At 42.5% G+C, this 11,487-nt stretch overlaps 1 protein-coding gene and 1 long non-coding RNA gene across 3 annotated transcripts in view; both read left to right on the top strand.

Annotated features, from left to right (window-relative positions):
- The first annotated feature begins 437 nt into the window (after nt 1-437).
- LOC126997182 (uncharacterized) lies at nt 438-1,685 on the top strand. Of its 2 annotated transcripts, XR_007751927.1 has the most exons (4): nt 438-641; nt 767-866; nt 1,342-1,416; nt 1,542-1,685. It is a non-coding gene; the product is annotated as an uncharacterized LOC126997182 (long non-coding RNA). The 2 variants fall into 2 exon arrangements; XR_007751928.1 differs by lacking the exon at nt 1,342-1,416 and having other exon boundaries at nt 767-841.
- A 1,380-nt stretch (nt 1,686-3,065) lies between these two features.
- The window catches only part of LOC126996827 (transmembrane and coiled-coil domains protein 2-like), an 82,585-nt gene continuing 74,163 nt past the window's right edge, over nt 3,066-11,487 (top strand). The window contains exon 1 of the mRNA XM_050857692.1: nt 3,066-3,200. The gene's annotated coding sequence lies outside the window, so the exon portion shown is untranslated. The remainder of the gene's footprint in view (nt 3,201-11,487) is intronic.

The raw sequence follows: 11,487 nt of genomic DNA on the forward strand, positions 1-11,487 counted from the left end.
GCCTTCATGGATAATGTCGCAGGTATCCAATGGTTCAGGTGTGACGTCGGATATTTTTGTTAGTGTCGCAAATATTCAGTGATTATTTCCGAGTCACTGAATGTTTATCTCGCACGCAGTTTGTCTTTAAGTAGAAACTCTAATTAATATCCATGATCGGTTAGGTTACGAACTCCTTCGATTTCAGGCTGGAGAACTACACGGCACTGGTCATCCGCTAAGTGGTTGATTTCCTGGTCTACCGGCCCCTGGATGAGTGGTCGATTTCCTGGTCTACCGTGGATATGAGTGGTTGATTGCTTGGTCTACTTTGGATGACGCGGCTGTTCCTATGCAGGGGAGGACTCACACAAGCGATAAGGTTAGATTTTAATGGCTGGGTTTGCAAGAGGTTTTAATAGCTGGGTTTGCAAGAGGTTTTAATAACTGGGTTTGCAAGAGGTTTTAATAGCTGGGTTTACAAGAGGTTTTAATAGCTGGGTTTACAAGAGGTTTTAATAGCTGGGTTTACAAGAGGTTTTAATGGCTGGGTTTACAAGAGGTTTTAATGGCTGGGTTTACAAGAGGTTTTAATGGCTGGGTTTACAAGAGGTTTTAATGGCTGGGTTTACAAGAGGTTTTAATGGCTGGGTTTACAAGAGGTTTTAATGGCTAGGTTTGCAAGAGGTTTTAATAGCTGGGTTCACAAGAGGTTTTAATGGCTGGGTTTACAAGAGGTTTTAATGGCTAGGTTTGCAAGAGGTTTTAATAGCTGGGTTTACAAGAGGTTTTAATAGCTGGGTTTACAAGAGGTTTTAATGGCTGGGTTTACAAGAGGTTTTAATGGCTGGGTTTACAAGAGGTTTTAATGGCTGGGTTTACAAGAGGTTTTAATGGCTAGGTTTGCAAGAGGTTTTAATAGCTGGGTTCACAAGAGGTTTTAATGGCTGGGTTTACAAGAGGTTTTAATGGCTGGGCTTACAAGAGGTTTTAATAGGTGGGTTCACAAGAGGTTTTAATGGCTGGGTTTGCAAGAGGTTTTAATGGCTGGGTTTACAAGAGGTTTTAATGGCTGGGTTTACAAGAGGTTTTAATGGCTGGGTTTACAAGAGGTTTTAATGGTGGGGTTTACAAGAGGTTTTAATGGCTGGGTTTACAAGAGGTTTTAATGGTGGGGTTTACAAGAGGTTTTAATGGCTGGGTTTACAAGAGGTTTTAATGGCTGGGTTTACAAGAGGTTTTAATGGCTGGGTTTGCAAGAGGTTTTAATGGCTGGGTTTGCAAGAGGTTTTAATGTCTGGGTTTGCAAGAGGTTTTAATGTCTGGGTTTGCAAAAGGTTTTAATGGCTGGGTTTGCAAGAGGTTTTAATGGCTGGGTTTACAAGAGGTTTTAATGGCTGGGTTTACAAGAGGTTTTAATGGCTGGGTTTGCAAGAGGTTTTAATGGCTGGGTTTGCAAGAGGTTTTAATGGCTGGGTTTACAAGAGGTTTTAATGGCTGGGTTTGCAAGAGGTTTTAATGGCTGGGTTTGCAAGAGGTTTTAATGGCTGGGTTTATAAGAGGTTTTAATGGCTGGGTTTACAAGAGGTTTTAATGGCTGGGTTTACAAGAGGTTTTAATGGCTGGGTTTACAAGAGGTTTTAATGGCTGGGTTTGCAAGAGGTTTTAATGGCTGGGTTTGCAAGAGGTTTTAATGTCTGGGTTTGCAAGAGGTTTTAATGGCTGGGTTTACAAGAGGTTTTAATGGCTGGGTTTACAAGAGGTTTTAATGGCACATATCTGCTGAATGTTGCTGTGTTATGTATCTTGACATGCTCTCAGGGTAAGGAGTGTTCTGATATGGTTCCTTTGAAAATCAGTGTATTCATTTTTTCCACTCAATTCCCTGTGTGAAAAATACAAAAAATAAAGTGCTCCACATATGCTGTGTATCCTCACACCCATTTAGTATACATTTACATAACAATAAAACTTTTAGTTATAAATAATGCAAGATATAGAATATAAGATTATGCATAATAAATGCCATAAACTAAATATAATATATAATTTCTGATATTTCTAGTTGGGGGGCGATTCTTCAGTTGAGCAGAATTGGTGGGGCGAATCTTCAATTGGGAACTCTGGGGGGCGATTCTTCAATTGATCCGGATTTATTTATTGGATTTACTGGATAATTCTTCATGTCCGATTCTTTTTTTAGGTTGCTAATATATATTGTCATTGTTATTAGACTATGATCGAGTACTTCCATAATATCTATACATGCTATTTTTTGGTAAAGATTCGTATTAGGTCCGTGCCAGTATCTCATAATCTACTTTTTGAAACATCAGTATCTCTTCATATATCTTTTCTACAAACCTTCAACAGTCATGGAAACGCTTTGAAAATCCAATTCAAGGACTTTTTTTTACTCTTGAAAATATGGGATAATGTTTACGAAAGCGCGTCGCCTCCTCTGCTGGCCGCGGCGACACTACAGCCGCCGCAGCCGCAAAATAGCTCGCAGAGGGCTTAGGGTCGGGGAGCATATTTAAACTACTCCAACCGAACTTTACGACCTACTAACGGGGGGGCTGCGCCCCCCTCGACCCCTCCTTCTAACCAGGGGGGGCTACGCCCTCCCTTGGACCCCCCCCTCATGTATATGTGACTTATTTCAGCGAGGAGGTATTTCTCGCAACACCGGCTGCAGCGTCGCCGCGGCCAGCAGAGGAGGCGACGCGCTTTCGTAAACATTATCCCATATTTTCAAGAGTAAAAAAAAAGTCCTTGAATTGGATTTTCAAAGCGTTTCCATGACTGTTGAAGGTTTGTAGAAAAGATATATGAAGAGATACTGATGTTTCATAAGGTAGGTAATGAGATACTGGCACGGACCTAAAACGAATCTTAACCCTATTTTTTTTTTATCGAAAAAATAAATAATAAAGAAAACCCGGACATGAAGAATTTTCAATAAATTCAATAAATAGATCTGAACAATCTGGTACCGGTACCATACCGTTCAGCTGGTACCGTTAGTACCGGTACTGGTACCGGTACCTGCCCACCCCTAGGCGGCGGCTCGCAGCGGCAGTGGCTTCTTGACCTTGGTGGAGGGAGGACATTTTCGGCTCATAGCTCCGCCGCTCTAGTGCTTTACGATTGCCTCACCTTTGGATTAATTACCAGCGCACCTCCAATTAAGGCTTGCCGCGTCGCCATCACCACGCCAGGTAACGCAGCACACCCACAGCCGCTCAGCTCGACGTGGTGTGGAGTATACGCTCAGACATTACCACCACCATCAACACCACTCACCATCATCACCACTAATGTCATCACCACCACTACCGTCATCACCACCACCAGTATCATCACCACCACCAGTATCATCAACACCACCAGTATCACCACCACTACCACCACTAATATCATCACCACCACCAGTATCATCACCACCACTACTATCATCACCACCACCAGTATCATCACCACCACTACTATCATCACCACCACCACAACTGTTATGAGTGTATGGTGGTGGTGTGATGATGGTGTTAATGTGGTGGTGTGTCAGGTTACAATATTGGTTATGATGGGTTGGGGGAATCTGTCAAGGGTGTATGATTATAATGGTGGGTTGCTGTATGGGTGTATGGTGGTGGTTGCTGTATGGGTGTATGGTGGTGGTTGCTGTATGGGTGTATGGTGGTGGTTGCGGTATGGTGTGTATGGTGGTGGTTGCTGTATGGGTGTATGGTGGTGGTTGCTGTATGGGTGTATGGTGGTGGTTGCTGTATGGGTGTATGGTGGTGGTTGCGGTATGGGTGTATGGTGGTGGTTGCGGTATGGTGTGTATGGTGGTGGTTGCTGTATGGGTGTATGGTGGTGGTTGCTGTATGGGTGTATGGTGGTGGTTGCGGCATGGTGTGTATGGTGGTGGTTGTGACGCTGTTTACCTTAATGATAATAAAGAGGCAGGGAACTAATCCTCTTAGGTTCTTATTGGTTCTTGCCCTTGCTGTACAGGTGACCCGTTGGAGCGTCAGGCCTTGATATCGGCACAACCTGTAAAAATAAAGAAAAGGCAAGCATTATCCATCACAATCTTCTTATTCCCTATTTCTTGCACACCACATCTTTTCCAGACAACTTCATGGCTTCTATAATTCTCTCATTTGCTTCACCACTCAGTCCCAGCAGCAGCTTTGTTCTTGCAATCCTCCCATTCACATCCCAGCCCATCTCACTCAGTGCCACCCTCATCATCTTCGTCCTTTCTCTCTGGTACCTCCTCCCACACACCAGTATCACATGCGCGACAGTTTCATCCACACATCTGACACACTTTGCTGCGGGATTCAGACCACCTGTAATTTCTTGCATTCATGTTCGTACACTGCGCTCGAGCTTGGAAGAGTAGATCATCACCCAGGCTCCATCATACCAGCTGACACACTGCAGGGCTTCCTTTTCCCTGTACCACTTCAGAGTACTCTTTCACTCCATCGCATGTTTCCACCTCAGACCACCACCTTTCACTGCACAATCTACCTCTCTCTTCCACTTTGTCACATCCCATTCTAGACCCTCACTGTTCCAGTCAGTCACCTTCCATTCAAAGAAATGCCTCCCTTCCTCTCTGCTCACCCACCTGACTTGCATACCACTGTCACCAACCATTCTCATGCAATTCTTAATCCATTTGCTTATGCACACTCCACAAGTAAACCTTCTGGGCCAGTCTTGCATCATCCATTCGTTCCAGTCTAACTTTGTATCTAAGGGTAGCCTTTCTATATCTTTCCCTAAAGGTACTCCACCCCATATCACCCCTTAAAGCTTCCACCGTGCTTCGTCTTGGTTCTTTTTGGCTCTGTGTTGGTTCTTGTTAGTTCTTCTTGGTTCTTATTGGTTCTTGTTAATTCTTCTTGGTCACTTTTGGTTATTGTTAGTTCTTCTTGGTCCTTTTTGGTTATTGTTAATTCTTCTTGGTTCTTTTTGGTCCTTTTTGGTCCTTTTTGGGGCACCCTAAGGGTGCCTCATCTCTGTGCATCTCTCTCAAAGTTGTCAGATCTGTTTTTAACCCAGGCTTGACTGTGGATTTCCTTCTTCTTCTTTTGAGCTGTTCCGCTTTTTATCGCTTCTTAGGTCCTCCTTCTCAACACTTCTATACTTTGCAGCACACACTAAGTTACTACTTTACATTGCACACTTATATACTTCACCCTGAACTGAGGTGTTTTTCTGCCCTTTTCTTCCCCTGACTTTGCTTTTCTCTGTCCTTTTGTTAGTTTCCACTATTACACTTTTCTTTTCATGCCACTTTCATTGCTCAGTTCTCTTTTCCCAACAAGAAGACCTCACCAGGCAGGAGTAGTGATGATAATAGACAGAGAGGAGTGGGCTAGGAGGCTAGAGGAGGAAAACGGGGCGATCTGCACGGTGCTGGGGCTGTAATGGGGACAAAAAGGAAACCAAAAGAAAAATGGTAAAGTTGGCAAAAGTGTTCCTCGCACAGTGCTGGGAAAAAAGGGAACAAATGTCTGAGTAAGTGAATATAAGTGGTTTTATTTCAGGTTAGAAAATAACATAATACTGAAAAGGAAGGTGTGTGAATAAGAAGAAGGGAGGAACGAGAGGAGGAGGACCTAAGAAGCGATACAAAGTGTTACAGGTCAAAAGAAGAAGAAGAAGAAGACCAGGCTACAGGAATGGAACAAAAAATGGCTGCTTCAATGCAATGAAGAAAAATGTAAAGTCCTGCACCTTGGAAGGGGATATCCAGCACACCAACACCACATGGGAAACACTTCGCTATCCACCAAAGAGGCGGAGTAACACCTGGAAGTAGCGTTGCCAATTATCGTACACGCCGTATTGCATTTTCGTCGTGTCTGACTGATATCTATAGGAAAAACAAACAAACACACATCAATAAATAACAGTTTTAACGCTAACTTTAATATTCTTTCGTTATTTGTGTTAAGTACGAGAGTTTGAGGCTTAAAAAGGATAAATACAATGTGGTGAGTACGATAATCTGGCAACGCTGCCTGGAAGCATAAGTTATCAGGCTACCAATGAAAGCCAGATTCGTGCCAATCACAGCGGACGGGTTAAAGGTGCTGATGCAAGGGCTGTGGATGACACTCTCGGGTAGTTGATTCCACCTATTTATTACCCTTGCGTCAAGGAAATTTCCTCCCTTTTGATTTCTTACCATGGGCTGTAGCGGGCGTATGGTGTGGGTGATATTATTTACTGTTGATGAGGTTTCAGGCCCCACGCTGCCGACAACGCAATGCTCAGTAGGGCCGTCAGCAATATAATATATAACAGGTTTAATGCTAACTTTAATTTTCAATTGTTATTTGTGTCGGTACAAGAGTTTGAGGCTTAAAAATGATAAATGCAATGTGATGGTGTTAGCATACAAAAATAATCCTCATGTTTGTAGGATTTAGTGAATGAATGAGTGCTGAGGGCTTTCTTGAAGGTTACTTGTGTTGTTTAAATAATCTTGGCATCATCGTAGTCACTTAAGCTACCCGCTGTGATTGGCACGGATTTGGCTTTCACTGGTAGCCTGGTAACATATATTCCCAGATCTTTCTCTGCCTCTGTGGTGGATAGTGGAGTGTTTCCCATGTGGTATTGGTAATTTTTGGTATATGCTGGATATCCCCTCCTAAGGTGCAGGACTATACATTTTTCTTCATTGAGTTGTAGCAGCCACTTTTTGTTCCATTCCTGTAGCTTGGTGAGGTCTGCTTGTAGGAAACCCGCAGTCAAGGGGTTAACCATGTTTTGGTTCGTGCTAAAATATCAAAATCTTTTCTTTTTATAGTATATCACAAATATCCAATGTTTTATTTGTTAATTACCTGATGTTTTTTTTTTTTTTTTTAATAGCATCACAAATATCGAACGTTTTATTTCCCACTCACTGATGCCATGGTGGATTGCAGTATGGGTTATGCTGGGATGGCGATTCTGTTATTTCTTTTTTACCCATAGCTCTAGCAGGCTTTCTTAAGGGGATGGTGTGTTAGTGTTGTGGGTGAATGTTATTGCCTGCCAGTGTTAGTTTAGTTAGTGTTAGTTAGTGTTAGTTAGTGTTATGGCAGTAATATGACCCTTGCTTGGCCTTTGCTTCTCAAGTGTCATGAATAGTATTTTACCTTTTGTGTGCTCTTATTCTAACTTGTCTGTGTAACCTCATGGCTTTGCTTTTATTATACACAATTACTATACTTATTACAGTTATTATTCCTATTATGCAGACTATACTGTATGTAGCTGTGAAAACTGTCATGTGTAGCCCAACACTATGCTAGTAATTTAATCTTGCTGCTATATGTACCGTTTGCACTTAAAAATTTTCTCACCACGAGGGCAATGACAGAAAGTGACTGAGCCCTGTAGAGGTTTGATATTCCTTGAGGGGTCAGCATGAAGGCTGCGCCCCACCCTTGTTATCATTATGGGTGTGACACGTCTCTTGGGGCATAGGGTATAGCTGTGCATTGCCTTAGTGCTCATCTCTGTCACATTGGCCCTTGAGCCTGTGGTAAGAAGTAACCCATCACCCTGGAACGGGGCAGGCGTAACATCTGTTACCACAGTTTGCCATCCCCAGGTACCCAATTATCCACCTTCTCCAAATGAAGGATAAACAGCTGGGTGGGCTGTGTGGTCGTGGCCTGGGCCGGGATTGGAAACCAGGCCAGCCGATTCAGAGCCAGGCATGCTAAACATTGTACGGAGGAGTGACGTAGATACACACTTATGTACATGTTTCTGTAAGGAGGCTGTGGGGATGCCTCTCACTTGTCTCGTGGCCTAACCCAGCCTCTGTACATAATTATTGTTATGTAGTACCATCGCTGGTCCCCAAGACCCTGGTCACCGCACTGCACTCCTGCGAGGGTCAACTCAGACTTTTCTTCCTGGAACAACATTCATATTTTGGGCAAATCCTATGTAGACATTTAAAAGTGAACAGGTGTGAATTCTTATATTTTGTTATGAATTATAATGCACTGCAATTATAATTCTTTATGAAAAACTGACATTTTTATAGGAAACTGATCATGACATAGGGTGAAATTAATCAACCCAGCTATCAAATTTAGCTCAAGGGTTGGTGGCAAAGCTCCACTAAAATTCAGCTGAGTGCCACAAAATTAGCAAGAGCCTCACGGTATTGTTAGCCCGTCCTCTGTGATTGGCACAGATTTCACCTTCACTGGTAGCCTGGTAACATACAGTCCTATGTCTTTCTCTGCCTCTGTGGTGGATAGTGGAGTTTTTCCCTTGTGTATGATGTGGTATTAGTATGTAGGATCTCCCCTCCGAAGGTGCATGACTAAACATTTTTCTTCATTGAATTGTAGCAGCCACTTTTTGTTCCATTCCTGTTGCTTGGTGAGGTCTTCTTGTAGGAAATCCACAGTCAAGGGGTTAATACATAGATACGTCAGTCCCAGCACCTCTGTGATCTAGTGGTCAGCATGCCTGGCTACCACTCTGCAGGCCCAGGTTTGAATCCCAGCCCAGACAGTCAGAGTGCAGGTCACCCAGCTGTTCCTCCTCCCTTTGGGGCTGGTCGATAAATGTGTACCTGGGGAAAGTAAACTGTGGTAACCTGGATATCACTTTGGCCCGTGTTGTGGGGTAACTGTTTTTACCTAGCAGAGGCTCAAAGGGCTGATGGTTTGGAGATGAGCACCGCAGCCATGGCGTATGCACCCACCTTTGTCTTACCTACCTTACCCTAGTCTCCCTGGCTTTGGCACTGCTACGCTTAGCTTGGTATTATTATTATTACTATTATTACTATTATTAATTATTTTTATTATTATTATTATTATTATTATTATTATTATTATTATTATTATTATTATTATTATTATTATTATTATTATTAATGAGAAAGGTATTTTGGGGACCAGATTTTTTATTTTTTATGACCAAATGAAAGACAGCAACAAGAAAATAAAAGAATATTGTAAAAATATATATGAAAGGGGCTAAAAGCAATATACACCTAATTTCAAGGGATTATCAAAAACAGCAGTCATATGCTTAGTAGTAGTAGTAGTAGTAGTAGTACACAAGAACATAAGAACATAAGAACGCAGGAGTCTACAAGAGGCCGGTAGGCCTGTACAAGGCAGCTCCTTTGACCCTAAGCTCCCGTGTATCTAACCCCACCTAATATCGCTGTCCATGAATTTATCTAGTCTATTTTTGAATGTGACAATTGTATTGGCACTCACCACATGACTGCTAAGCCTATTCCACTCATCCACCACCCTGTTAGTAAACCAATTTTTGCCTATGTCCCTGTTGAATCTGAATTTATCCAGTTTAAACCCATTACTTCGTGTCCTACCTGGTTCTCTTACCAACAAAACCTTATGAATGTCTCCCTTATTAAAGCCCTTCATCCATTTATAAACCTCGATCATGTCTCCACGCACCCTTCGCCTTTCTAGAGAATGCAAGTTTAACTGTTTGAGTCTTTCCTCGTATGGCAAGTTTCTCAACCCCTGAATCATCTTAGTCATCCTCCTCTGCACCGATTCTAACATTTTGATATCCATTCTATAGTAAGGTGACCAGAACTGAACCGCATAGTTAAGATGAGGTCTAACTAATGCTAAATATAGTTTGAGGAAGACTTCGGGGCTTCTGTTGCTTACGCTCCTTGAAATAAATCCCAGTACCCTATTAGCTCGATTTCTAGCTTGAATGCATTGTGCCCTTGGACGGAGATCAGAGCTCACTAAGACCCTAAATCCTCTCGTCCAGACCTGCTTATGAGAGTGTCATTTAAGCAATAGTTATGTGAGGGGTTGTTCCTACCTACACTCAGAATACTGCACTTCCCTACATTGAACTCCATCTGCCATTTATCCGCCCAGTCATACAATCTGTTGAGTTCACCTTGGAGAATACTAGCGTCCTGATCCGACTCAATTACTCTACCGATCTTGGTAGTAGTAGTAGTAGTAGTAGTAGTTGTGGTGGTTGTAGTAGTAGTAGTAGCAGGGTCATACACACAACAGCTATCAGAATTTATTTAATATAGGCAACTCCATCCTCTTATGAGTTATTTCCAAGAGTAAGCTGCCCTGCTCTCAATACTTTCCTTATCCTCAGTCTTTCACTATCTCTTATGTAACCTTTATCTCCGGCCCCTTTCCTCTCCTATATCTGACTCTTTCTGAAGGGCTCCAGCATCAGGTGACATAACCCACCCTTGTTGTACAGCACCATCAGCCTTATGCCTTTATAAAACCTAACACATTTATTTTCCTGCATCAGTTCCGTCATGTTAACTATTAGTATTAAGTGGGAACAGTGGCACATCTTGGAAATATTACGTTTTTTATAATTTATTGTGATTTAAATTATTGTGTAGCTTAGTATAGATGTGTGTGTGTGTGTGTGTTTGGTTTACAGTGTAGAAAGCAACTTGAGGGTAAAAATTATAATTATTAAAATGTGTGTGTGTCTGTGTGTGTGTGTGTGTGTGTAAGGGTCAGGAGATAAGGGCATCCTGTTATTGTAGTATTCATTGAGGGTCAAAGTGTTGGTGTAGAGTGACATAGGTGTGTGTGTGTGTGTTGTTCTTCCTGATGTTATAATTATTTCTTGTTCTTGTTTTTGTCTTCTTGTTCTTGTTCTTCTTCTTCTTCTTCTTCATAGGTGAGGAAAAAGGCAGCATTTTAAATTATTATTATTATTATTATTATTATTATTATTATTATTATTATTAGTAGTAGTAGTAGTAGTAGTAGTTGTAGAAGTAGTAGTAGTAGTAGGAGGAGTAGTAGTAGTGGTAATATAAGTTTTTCTTATCTTCGTCCTTGTCCTCCTCCTCCTCCTCTTCATCCTCATCCTTCCCCATCTTGTAGGTCACCCTGATAAGCCTTTCTCTCTCTCTCTCTCTCTCTCTCTCTCTCTCTCTCTCTCTCTCTCTCTCTCTCTCTCTCTCTCTCTCTCTCTCTCTCTCTCTCTCTCTCTCTCTCCACTACTTTTTCTTCTCCTCCTCCTCTTCTCCTCCTCCTAGTTCTTCTCCTCCTCCTAGTTCTCCTCCTCCTCCTAGTTCTCCTCCTCCTCCTCCTCCTCCTCCTCCTCCTAGTTCTCCTCCTCTTCCTCCTAGTTCTCCTCCTCCTCCTCCTCCTCTCTATATGAAGGGAATGATTTGGCACGCCTTCTAAGCATCTAGCAATGATGAGTGTTAATATTGGGGTTACGAGCCTTGGGATTAGTGATGAGGGGGGGGGGGATGTAGATCCTAGCATGCCGTCTGGAGGCACGTGTGTGTGTGTGTGTTAGTCATGAGTGAGTGTGTTGAGGTTGTGCTTCTTATGGTACGGTATTAATTCTCTATCTCTCTCTCTCTCTCTCTCTCTCTCTCTCTCTCTCTCTCTCTCTCTCTCTCTCTCTCTCTCTCTCTCTCTCTCTCTCTCTCTCTCTCTCTCTCTCTCTCTCTCTCTCTCTCTC

This window comes from Eriocheir sinensis, chromosome 11 (assembly GCF_024679095.1).
Source record: "Eriocheir sinensis breed Jianghai 21 chromosome 11, ASM2467909v1, whole genome shotgun sequence".
Classification (NCBI taxonomy): domain Eukaryota; kingdom Metazoa; phylum Arthropoda; class Malacostraca; order Decapoda; family Varunidae; genus Eriocheir; species Eriocheir sinensis.